Source organism: Morone saxatilis, unplaced genomic scaffold (genome assembly GCF_004916995.1).
Source record: "Morone saxatilis isolate NCDOM2014 unplaced genomic scaffold, NCSU_SB_2.0 Contig12, whole genome shotgun sequence".
NCBI lineage: Eukaryota > Metazoa > Chordata > Actinopteri > Moronidae > Morone > Morone saxatilis.
In genome coordinates, this window is record NW_023339674.1 from 5,184,095 (window position 1) to 5,192,802 (window position 8,708).

Sequence of the window (8,708 nt, forward strand, 5' to 3'; positions counted from 1 at the left end):
CACACACACGCACACGCACACACTGATCTGGAACCTGCAGTATCTCCTGACATTTCCTCCTTTTTTCCCTACTTCTGTTTTTATTTCCTTCATCACCTTTTTTTCATAAATGCTCAGCTTTTGAACACTGTCAGAAAACCAGCCTACAACCCCAAGATCTCAGCTCTGATTTTCCCCAGGCATTCATTAATCTGACACACTGAAGCTCACTGACACAAACAACTAAACTGTACTAAAACGGCTCAAAGCCACCGCATCTGAAATAACTGAAATACTCAGGGTCACATAATCTTTGATGTTTTTTTTTTTCAGTTTAAAAACAGCATCGATGTTCTGGGAAAAGAACTTTGATAGATTTATATAACTTGCAACATTCAATGCTAAATGTGATATTCATACAGCATGACCTAGGTTTGACAAGGCAAAACCACCTCCAATCTTTCCAATGAGAGGATCAAAATTCCTTTTTGCTGAAAATTTAATTTCTTGCTTCAACCTTGAATATTTTTCATCGCTGACCTCAGCCCGGCATTTTCAATCTCAGCTCTAATCCATTAAAAATTGGTGGATTAACACTTCTATTTCAGTTAGTTTCACTGGACTCACCGCACCACGGAGGGGTCACACACATGAAAATCACCATATACTGTATGAACTTTCACATCATCAGCATCTAACTGTCTCTGTCAACGAACATCGTCTCAATGCAGCATTATGGGATTAAGAGGAAGAGAGAGAGAGACAGACAGGGAGGGAGGGAGAATACAAGACAGAATGAAGGTGGAAAGAAAAGATAATGAGAGGAAACAGATTAATAACTGTGAGTGGGCTTAAATGTGTTTCAGTAAACTCACATCTGATACAGTGAGATAAGGAATAAAGGTTCATCAATAACAGACAGTGTTGAAAAGAGAGAGACACAGACAGAGGTACTGTAGGGCTACAGAGATATGTTGCTCCTCTTTGTGATCCATAGAAACAAACTCTGTTGCAACTCAGATATTATTGTTATTGAGTCCCGAAGAGAAAGACAAAGCCGGCACTGCCAAGGCTGCAGCTCTGATATCTTCTGCTTTATGACCAGGCACAGTGCTCATCTTAGTTTAAAAAAAACAAAACAAATCTAGCAATACAGCAAAAGTGCCACAAAAAAGCAACAGTAATGGAAGTGAGACTGTTGATACTAAACCACAGTGAGAGTCATTAAACCAAAGACAGCGTAGGAGCAAACATGTTAATGCTGCATCACTGGTCATGAGAGGGATAACGGTGTCAGAGCATCCCGGATTCCCCACACAAAGTCTGTCATTTTCAGTCCAATATTACCTTTAGCATCATTCCCCAACACACTCAAAGTCCCTGAACTAAAGGCAGCGTTAAGGGTTGAAATGTTATCCATAAACAGTGATGCTAGACTGCTACTTGAGGCAGGATCTTAACAAGTAAATCAGTTCAGGTCTGTCTCTCCCAACTCCCGCTCAGCTGTACTCACATGCTGCAGGCAGACAGGCAGTCTCAGCGTCCGCACGATGGGATGCCGGTACGGTGGCTTTCTGATAAGTGTTTGTGCGTGTGGGAGAAGGGTTTTTGCTGCTTAGAGTCCCGGGATGTGAATGGGATTGGGACAAAAAACAGAAAGAGAGAGAGATGATGGAAAAGATCTAACGCCAGCATGTGAGAAAGCCAGAGCAGAAAGATGTAAATGTGTGTGAAAAGAAGTGTGTGTAGGTATGCAGTAGTGTGTGGCACAGAGAGGAAATGTGAGTGTGTGTTTGTGTGTGTGTGTGTGCAAAATCAGTCCAGTGCCGCTCAGCTGCCACAGAAACAACAGATGCTAACTCTCTCTCTCTACTACACTCCTCTCTTTCTCTATCTCTCGTTCGCTGGTGCGCTTGTTTGCTCCTCCCCCTCTTTGACAGCAGCTTGCTGTAGGGCGGAGACACACACACACACATGCATGCACACACACGCTTATACACACACCCTCACCAACAGACTCAGCAACAGACACACACACTGTTTCCTCAGGTCACTCATGCAGGAAGCTGAGTCGATGCCAGGCTCTCCTGCCCTACTTTGGCCCAGGGAATCGGTCTACACGCCACACACACACACACACTTGCTTGACCAAGCATTTTGAATATTGATTTTTGGGAATCTTAATCAACAACTAAATTCATATCCTTTAAATGGATTTTCCATTAGTTTTATATGGAAAGAGAGAAGAAAGAGAAGAAGAGAGACAGTGGCGTCTGCCTTCATAAGTATAAGGAATTAAACCCTTTCGACTCTGCATGATTTATGTTTGTATGAGTCTCCATCTGTCTCTCATTCTCTCTCCAGATTTCTGACTTCTCTCTGTCTGATATCTGTTTTTCTCTCTTCCAGGGCTTCACTTGTAAGAAACCTTGTTCATATATATATATATATATAAATGTAAACAATTTAAACATTTGTATCATGTAAAAGTCAGCAGGTTGTGCTATAGGCTTCCATAATCCCATCACACACTTCTATCTCTGCCTCTTTATCTGGACGTCAAACTCCCCAACAGCGATACAGGGACACACACATCGAAATCACCAGATATTTAGTTTCACATCAGCATCTAACTGCCTCTGTCAACACACATCACCTCAATGCAGCATTAATAGATTAAGAGCAAGAGAGAGATACAGAGACAGGGAGATGAAGGGAGAAAACAAGACATAATAGAGAGAGGGACAGGAAAAGGGTAGAAGAGAGGAGGAGGAGGAGGAGGAGAGGAAGATATGGGGGGAAGGGTGATGACAGAGACTAATGGCTCTGGGGCTCATATTCCCTCCTTCCTTCATTTACCTCTCCTCTCCTCTCCTCTCCTCTTTTCACCTCTCCTCTCCCCTCCTTTCCCTAGAGGAGCATTGTTCCTCCATTCAGCAGCTGGCAGACCTTCTCTGCATTGTGCAGTTTCAGAGCTATCCAACAGAAAACCACTGGAGATGGTCAGTTCTCATCTGTAGGGTTGTGTGCATTTCCCCAACACTTTCCTTTCAGATCACCCTTTCTAATATTGAATCAGAGCCCTATTTATATACACCTTCCCTGAGTGGAAGTGATGTCTATAACTGCTGCGAGTAAATACATGTATTTACTGTAAATAATAATCCATACTTTCTCAGCGTATTTACTTTTCTGGAGGAAGGAGTGTGGATTCTACATCCAATTTCATGTCAACATCACTTTAACATTTGTACTTCTTATTGCTTAAAGGTACACTGTGGAGTTTTTGACCACTGACAGTGCTATGGAGCAATGTTTTTATGAGCATCTGTATCACACACAATGTGGACAATTGGTGGCGATAACATGCAGAGAAACCGTGTGTCAACAAAGGCAAGGAAGAAGAAGATCTCGCATCATTTGAAATATTCAAAACATAAGGTTTGTAGATGTTTTATGAGCAAGAAAATACTTTCAACATGTCATGGTCAGGCCTGAAGGACATACAGGACAGGTTTGGTGAGTAACACTGACTTTGTTTACAAGAAATCACCGCAGGGAACCATTAATTCTGAGTAGTTTTTGTTTTATTCTTAGATTTTTCCTGTCTAAATCCTTTTACTGTTGCTGCTGGAAATATAGTTCCTCCAAGGGAGTAAATAAAGTTTCGTTATCCACATTTTTAAGGCATTATGTGGCCTATACTTTTAATCACTCAGCTGATGTACATTTCACACTACAAGAGACTATTAAAAGAAGCAAGTTATCACATATGCTCTTATATCTGATCAGTTGGTTTAAAAAAAAAAACAACAACTGGTAAATCTGTTGCAAAACTGTATAAGAATCAATATGAGGCTCTGGATCTAAAAATAGAAGTGCTGGAACAGGCTCATCTATAATTGATACGACACAGTACAGTAATCTATATTGGTATTGATTAACTGATCAGACTGCAGAGGAAAGGAGTGGATAGAGAAAGAAATCACAAAAGAGAAAACAAAAAAAGAGAAATGTTTTATATTAAGGTACCAGTTTTTTAAGTTTAAATGTCAGAACCAATAAATGTGTTTCATCTTTGGCAGCTAATAAAAGCCTCAGTGTGATGGTGACGCAGCAACGCGCTGCAAGTCTCAAATCAGTCACCTTTCTGTTACAAGTGGCGCCTCAAATCACACTTTGTGGGCGGTGAGTCAGACCATTACCACAGACACCAGTAACACCAGGGAAGAGGAGCAGCTGAGGAAGGAAAGGGATAAAACCGAGCTAAAGAGTAGGAACAGAGTGATAAAGTGAAGTAGGGAAAGAAAGGGAAGCAGCCTACTGTATTTATTCAGCAGATAATATTCCTACAACTTTGTGTCTGAGCTCAGAGAAAGAGTTGCTGTTAATCTTCTACTTAACAACTGGTGCACGACACACACACACACACACACATACACACACACACACACAAAGTGTAATAAGCAGGCTAAGAGAAGTGAAGATAATCCTCTCTGCATCACCTCAGTATTACTGCTGACAGACGCCGCCTCTGTGTGTGTACAGTATGTGTGTGACAGTGTGTGTGTCTGTGAGGGTTGTGTGTAATCCCAGTGACTAATACTGCTGTCAACCTGCAGGCATTACCAGTCCCACATCAGGAAACTTATGGCACAGGAGGAGATCGTGTTTAAAGGTCAAAGCTGCGACATTTTGGTGTTTTCATGAATATCCAGATTTTTTGTGATCAGCACAGACGAGAGCCGTGTTTGTGAACTGGGGATCCAAGCAGGAACACTTAAGCTACAAAGCAACCTGGATGGCATTTATTTAGTATTCCCTGTTGGGTGAGAAATTAATACTGGTTTTAACATATTCTGTTTTCTGGTTATTCTCTTGCTTTTCTCAACCGCCCTCTTACACTGTATGCATGCTTTATTATTTTATTTACTGTGCATTTAGTTTGTTCATTTAAATATGGTTGAGATTGTGAGTAACTTTTGAAAGAGGAAATAACACGATCTTCCTTTTACAAAGGAAAATTTTAATTAATTAACAAAAAACACACATCTCAATCCAATACACTGCGAGGGTTTTACTGCTACAGCGTCACTGGGTCTGGTATGACTAGTAGCCTGCGGTGGCTAAAGTTACCTTACGTTAGATATTTCTGTCTAACTTCTTCTCTACTTGTGCAACTTTTAACACATTTCACATGTCACGTCACCTAATGATAATGTCTTTTAAGCAACTGACCCTGGAAATAACTTAAGTACCATTATCCTGTAATTGGACCTTTAGGCCTCTGTTCAGCAAAAGCTACATAGTCTCAATTTTAATTGAAACTCCACCGATATGTGTTAGGTGTAAAGCCTTTGGTGACTGTAGAGAGTCTCAAAATGAAAAATATATGGGCATTTGGAGTTAGAAAGAAGTGTAGCCCACTGCTCATCTCTGCTTGAGGCTAGTTGCTCATGGCTACATTAGCTGCTAGTAGCATAACAAAAAATCTGAACTATAGAACAGAGAAGCAGAGAGCATTATCATATCATTTGTCAGAAAACTGTTAGTTCTCCATTTATGTAAATGAAGAACTTGTTGTTTGCATTAAGTAATGTTGGTGTTCCATCGTAAGCAGACTAACGGCCAGACCGCAGTCTGCAGAGCCACAGACTTCATAATTCATATATCATGGTTTGCAGCATGATGTATAGGTTATATCCCTACGCTGCTTACATAAGCTTCCAATGCATTTGCATACTGTAGCTGCTGGAGAAACCCTGACCAAACTGTTAGTGGTTAGGGATGCATTGTGGGCAATGTACCAAGAATGAGTGGAATTAAAAAAGACGTGTTTTTTTAAACTGTCAATCAGTCCAACAATGGTATAGAAGTGAACTTTACTTAAAAAGTCACGTTTAAGTATTTTCTACTTGTGTTTTAAAGTTTGTTTCCTTTCCTTTCTTTTCCTTGTCATAGGCTTTGTTTGCTAAATAAATAAAATTATAATCATCAATATTATTTGTGGATAAAGTAACACATACTGTGATCTATAAAATTGTGGGTTCAGAGCTAGTGTGCAAAACTTAAAACTTACATGTGAATCAGTTAGTGGAAATACAGACAATGACTTACTACAGTTTGAGAAAATGATTCACTTTCTCCACTCATACCTCCTTACCCAAATGATCACATGACATTTTAAATCTTCTGACTGTTAATACATCGAATAAACTCCGCAAATTGCCCTGAATATTAGCAATAGGCAAGGCCACCTGTAAAGATAAGGAGATGATTTCAAAGAAAAAGTAATTTTTTGATTTTTGAAATTTTTATTCTGATTATTATGTTGTAAGAAAGTCTTTTTTACCAAATAATATCTCACAAAAAATCCTACAGATGTGGATTTTGGGAGGAAAATTCAGTCAAACAGCCTTGTCTGGCCAAAGCCATATGAATTTGGGGACAAATACATTTTGGAGCCACAGGTTTGATATACAAAATTGGCTTAAAATAGCCTGAAACGTGATGAGGGACGTCGGCAGCACTAACGCAGCATGAAGACTTTTCGCAGACAAACACGCTCCATCTGCTGTACTTCAAATAAACACAAATCCATATCTGCTGCATCAGCTTAAAAGAACTGTGCCTAAACTAGCACACACACACACACACACACACACACCGCGAGCAGTCCAGTTCTGTGCCGAGCTGTGTTGTGTTTGGCTACAGTGGGTACCGTATTTAATACAAATAACAGGAGGAGACCTGCAAACACACAGTGAGAGAGGCACTTTTCCTCTCCTGGTGGAGGTCATTATAAGTTCCTCTTTTGTTGGCAGGAAGTGTGTGTGTGAAACAGAGGGAGCACTGCTGGTCACCACATGCTATCACCACGGGAATGGGACAAACATGGACCTCAGATGGACACACACACACACACATACACACACACACGCACGCATAGTTCTGACCAAAGCCCAGCGTGGACAGAAGGTTTGATATAGAGTTCATTCAACAGTCACTAATGAGAGTCACGACACAGACACACACACACATACATACACGCACAAAGATCTTAGACTAGCCGGTCCTTTGTGAGGGCCAGCATGTGAGCAAAACCCCTAAATGCTAAAGTACACCTAGTTTCTCAAATGTTGAGCAGGAAAACCTTGAACGTTAAAACCGGGCTACAGCGCAGTCGGCTTTTACTGAGGCCAGCTGGTCTACCTCTGATACCTACTGTGTGTTCTCCCTGTTTGATCCCCAATATAACACCACACAATGCCAAAAACAGGACTGGACCAAGCCAAACCAACAGACCATCAAACCATTTGACACTTAAGACAGTTTTCTTTTACTTTTTAAATAAACAATCACCAAAAATATGTAAAAAGTAAGTAAAAAGTAGGCTTAAAAGGTGGCTTTGAAAAGTTTGCTCCTTTGAAGAGGAGGGCAGCTTCCAGTGGGGATCTAGAGTCGTGGCAAGAAAAGTGTCCATAGAAACATTTATTTTCAATTCATTTCAGTAGCTTAGTCTACTTCTCCACTCTGTTCAGTATGTTTTTCACCAATACAGGTCAATAGCAGGGACATTGGTTACACTACAAGAGTGGATGGAGAGGTTTACATGCACATTTTGATCACCTTTCGTTTAACACTTTTTTAGCTGTGTCTTTCCTTCTTATTCAGTTGTAACTGCTGTCAATCCAAGTTAACTACGGTGGGCAACCTCTGAGATGGAGCAAACAAATCTTTTTAAATCAAATTATAATCAAAAAAACATTTCATCTGCTACAACATACATATCTGCTCTGAAATTAACATGTCCTGTGAGAAAGAAATCAGAACTATAGAACAGAGAACTATATTTTATATTTTTTGGTTTCATGGTGGCGCCCCCTATTTTTGCATTCATTTGTCAGAATACTGTTAGTTGTCCATTTATGTAAATGAAGAACTTGTTGTTTGCATAAAGTAATGTTGGTGTTCCATCATAAGCAGACTGACTAACAGACACACCGCAGTCTGCAGAGCCACAGACTTCATAATTCCTATATCATGGTTTGCAGCATGATGTATAGGGTATATCCCTACACTGCCATCATAAGCTTCCAATACATTTGCATACTGTAGCTGCTGGAGGACTTCATTATGTTCTGTCAGTGTCTTCCATATCTTAATGCATTTTGCCCTTCAATTTCTCCTCCGACTTTTTAAAGGCCTGTGTATCACACTCTGGTCTTACCTTCCTGGACCACCTCTCTGACTGAATAATACATGGCTGACACACACACACACACACACACACACACACACACACACACTCGGCAGTACTGGAAAAAATTAAACCAATTGATGCATATTAGTATGTTTGTACTGTGTGCTGGCTGAGCTATTCACACAAACTCTTAGCTATCTCAACCTCAATAACATCTCGGCCTGGGGGCCTCAAGGGTAATAAAATATTTCGGTGTCAAAATGCTGTCTTGTGCACAAGCCAGTGTAAGTATTCAATAGCACAATGGAAATTCAGAGTTATACTCACCTTTTGCAAATGACGGGTATGTGGCAGTCTTTGGCCCACCAACACCCACACCCTTTCTCTAGAGTTAATAGTAGCTTAAACTAATTAAACACAAATACCACAAATAAAACATTCGGTACACCCCAACACACACACTCGGCGGCTCACATTTAATGTAGTATGTGGCCTTAGCATGATCCAATAACATGAAATTCCATGG

At 40.4% G+C, this 8,708-nt stretch overlaps 1 protein-coding gene across 3 annotated transcripts in view; it reads right to left on the minus strand.

Moving 5' to 3' along the window:
• The window catches only part of LOC118321748 (disks large homolog 1-like), a 104,781-nt gene that overhangs the window by 24,039 nt on the left and 72,034 nt on the right, over window positions 1-8,708 (minus strand). The window contains exon 1 of one of the 3 annotated variants that reach the window (XM_035653225.1): window positions 1,493-1,814. The exons of the other annotated variants lie outside the window; for them this stretch is intronic. The gene's annotated coding sequence lies outside the window, so the exon portion shown is untranslated. Of the gene's footprint in view, window positions 1-1,492; window positions 1,815-8,708 lie in introns of those variants that run through there. 3 annotated transcript variants of the gene reach the window in all.